The following is a 3913-nucleotide window of genomic DNA, read 5'->3' as shown; positions in this document are numbered from 1 at the left end:
GTAATGTGAGAGAAAGAGGAGATACTTAATTATAAACAACTTAACACATAAAATAATAATAAAACTACATATATTAATTCATATTATTATTCTGGACTTCATCTTTAACTTGTTAAAGATCTCCTTAACTGTCACGATCCATTTTCACAATAGGTCATGAGGGCTCCTGACACCCTTGTCAAGCAAGCCAATTGCCGAAACATTTCTAAAATACTTTTGTTGCTTTTAATTTGAATAAGTGAAATAAACACTCAATTTGGAATTCAAACCAGAAGAGCTGAATACTGTAATAATATAATTACACAACCCCAAAATAATCGTCTACCAAAGTGTGTGCCAGAACCTGGTGTCACAAGCTACGGGCAACTAGTAGAATATACATCCAAAAGAATATCACACTACCCTACTGTCTGGATCCAAATAGACAGAAAATAATAATACAACAGAAAGACTTCTTCGGCTGCGGATCGACATGGAAGGAAAGCAGCTCACCGTAGAAGTCCCAAGTCCGCTCACGAATGCGCACCAGAGTGATAACCAGATCCTTCTTCCTATACCTATGAATTCCATTGGACCCAGAAATGATACATTGGAAGAATCCGTTGGGTCTTCCAATATCAATAGGTTGATTGTTTCGCTCCTGTATCTTCCCAAAGGAAAAAAGATCTCTGAGAGTTGTTTCCTGAATCCGAAAGAGAGTACTTGGGTTCTCCCAATAACTAAAAACTGTAGCATGCCTGAATCTAACTGGGGTTCGCGTTGGTGGAGGAACTGGATAGGAAAAAAGAGGGATTCTAGTTGTAAGATATCTAATGAAACCCTGCCTCAGACCCTGTACATTTAAGTACAGAAGCGTAGCATGAGTACATAAACAATATGTACCCAGTAAGTATCCCGTCTAATCATGAAGAATTAGAGACGAGAGGTCGACTTGATACTTACTAAGGTCGAGTAAAATGAGAAGAATTTATAACAAGCAGTAATAACTCAGTTTATAGGAATTAGCAAGTACAAAACATCAATTCTTCCTTTGGGTTGTCATTACGAGTGTCCATATATACATGAAAGTAAATATGAGGCCTAACCCACAATAAAAGGTCACATAAGTCATGCGCATATAATCACCGAGGAACGTACGACCCGACCCAACATAAAAATAGTAAATTGTTCACTGCCGAGGGTCGAACGGCTCGAACCATAGATGCATCTATTACCCCGCTCGCGAATCAACCGTGCGACGCGGTTAAATAGAAATAAACTCATTGCCACACAATAACAACAATCACTACACATATGAGGGTGGCCGTACATAGGAATGCCAATTTTTTTTTCTTTTAAGAACCAAATAGGTTAAGGGTCATTTTCTAATCTCATTCTTCTTAATCACAAGAGTTCATTAAATCCTAGATAATCAACTATACTAGAATATCACGTAAAGCATGCTCATGAGTCCTAAACTACCCGAACTTAGCATAATAGTCGCTACGCACGGACTCTCGTCACCTAGTACGTACGTAGCCCCGAATACAATGACAAATAATTCAATTATTATACCTATGGGGACAATTCCCTCTTACAAGGTTAGAAAGGAGACTCACCTCACTCCAACGCGCACTTCCAATATCAAAAACAAGTCCAAGCCCTCAAGTCGGAGCCAAACGATCACAAACTAGTTAAAGGAAGTAAGAACTTGTCAATATAAGTTTACAAAATCAAATTCTAGCTATTTAAGACATTTCCCAACCCTTTTCACAAGTTTCCTAAATTCCGACCTCGGGCCCACGTGCCCGGATTTCGATATTTTTCGAAGGAAATTGTTCTCTACAACCTAAGGATCAATAATATATCATTTCTAGTTCATTACATAGCAATTTACATGCTTAAATCTTAGTTTTACTAAAACCCTAGGTCTAGCTCTAACCCTTGATTTTTACTTAATTTTAGTGTTTAATCTACCTAATGTTCATGTAATTAAACTAAGAATGGAGGGAGATTACTTACCTTACAATACTATGTGAAAATCCTCTCTTTGGAAGCACCCAAATCGCCCAAGTGTGAAGTAGTGAGTGAAATAAATGACCTTGAGCTAGAATTAAAAGAGCTCACTGCCCAACGGTTTCCGCTTCTGCGGTTTGGGGACCGCATCTGCGGTCCCGCTCCTGCGGAAAGGAGGCCGCATCTGCGGCTCTGGGCTTCATCTCCGGTCTGAAGGGCGCTTCTGCGGAAACCGCTGCTGCGGTTTGGGTCGCTTCTGCGGTTCTAGCCCAATTTGGCTGGACTGGTTCTGCGGTCGAATTTCCGCTAAAGCGGAACCGCTTCTGCGGTTTCATGACCGCTTCTGCGGTTTTCCCTGGGCCTGCCCTTGGCCGCTTCTGCGAAGGCCTGACCGCATCTGGCCTGCCCTTGGCCGCTTCTGCGAAGGCCTGACCGCATCTGGCCTGCCCTTGGCCGCTTCTGCGAAGGCCTGACCGCATCTGCGGTCCCGCTTCTGCGGCCCTAGAACCGCAGATGCGGTTATGATAGAAGCAGCAGTTCAGCCTCTTCTTCAATTTTTAACTTCACTCGAGCCTCGATCGTTTGACGCTCGGGGCTCCCGAGCCCCGCCCGAACATACCGACAAGTCTGAAATCACGAGGCGGACCTACTTGAACCCTCGGAACTCCCAAAACAATGTTAAATCTTGGAATCACCCCCTAAAACCAAATGAATCAAACTATTGAATCTTCAAGTTCTTAATTCTCCTCTAACGGGTCAAAACACCCTTAAACTACTCGGATTGACACCAAATTTTACGGGCAAGTCTTAAACGACAGTACGGACCTGTACCAAGCTTCGGAACCAAAATCCGAGCCCGATACCTAGGGAATCAATGATTACTTAGTTTCTTTAGTTCTTTAAAGCTTTAATTAAACAATTTTAAATAAAAATTCATTACTCGGGTTAGGGACCTCGGAATTCGATTCCGGGCATATGCCCAGGTCCCATATTTTTCCACGAACCCTCAAAAATTGTCAAATCACGAATCCGGGTCCGTTTTCCCAAAATGTTGACCAAAGTCAAACTTGGTCCTTTAAGAAAATCTTAAAGAAGCAAATGGACATATTTTTACTCAAAACTCTTCCAACTCCCGAACCAATCGCCCCCGCAAGTCGTAAATTAGTTAAAGCAAGTACGGGAGGCTTTATTTGGGGCAACGGGGTTCAAAAAGGTAAAACGACCGGTCGGATCGTTACATTAACAATATGCTCTGTGCGACCCGCTATGGTCCGACAAATTTTAATTCAATTATAATATGAAATACGATTAGTTGTACGCAGTCAAACTAAATTTAGTAATACCTTCACTCATTAGATGAATCTACTAATTTGGTACATGTTGCACTAAATTTCACAAAGATACAATCGATTTTAAATAAATGTATCAAATAACCTAATCTCAATTATTGAAATAAACCAGCTAAATTGAATAACAAACGACACTAAAGAACACACACTACAAGCTATAAACGCGCCATCCAACTAAATAAAAATCTTGTGTTTTCATAATATGAAAGATATATAGAAAATAAAAGAATTTAGTTTTGAAATAGATATAGTTAGACGTACCTTAAAATCTTTATAAGGACTTTAATTTTAAATCAATACTATTATCTGTCATAGGATATGCTTTGCATGAGCAAATTAAAGGCTTTAGCAAACTCGCAGTAACATTATTTTCCTAACTTATCATCACTGATTTTGCTTCCTTTGGAGATGCTCTTGATCAAGAATCCGTCAAAAAGCAAAAATTAGCTAGGACTTTCGTGGGGGAAAAACCTTAGGGTAAAAGACAAAAATAACAAACCTAGTTTAAACAAGGAGTTGTTTATAAGAGTTAAATTTTAATTTGATTTTAGAGTCTTAAATCGGAAGAG

Source organism: Nicotiana attenuata, chromosome 9 (assembly GCF_001879085.1).
Source record: "Nicotiana attenuata strain UT chromosome 9, NIATTr2, whole genome shotgun sequence".
NCBI lineage: Eukaryota > Viridiplantae > Streptophyta > Magnoliopsida > Solanales > Solanaceae > Nicotiana > Nicotiana attenuata.
This window is presented reverse-complemented; position numbering follows the sequence as displayed.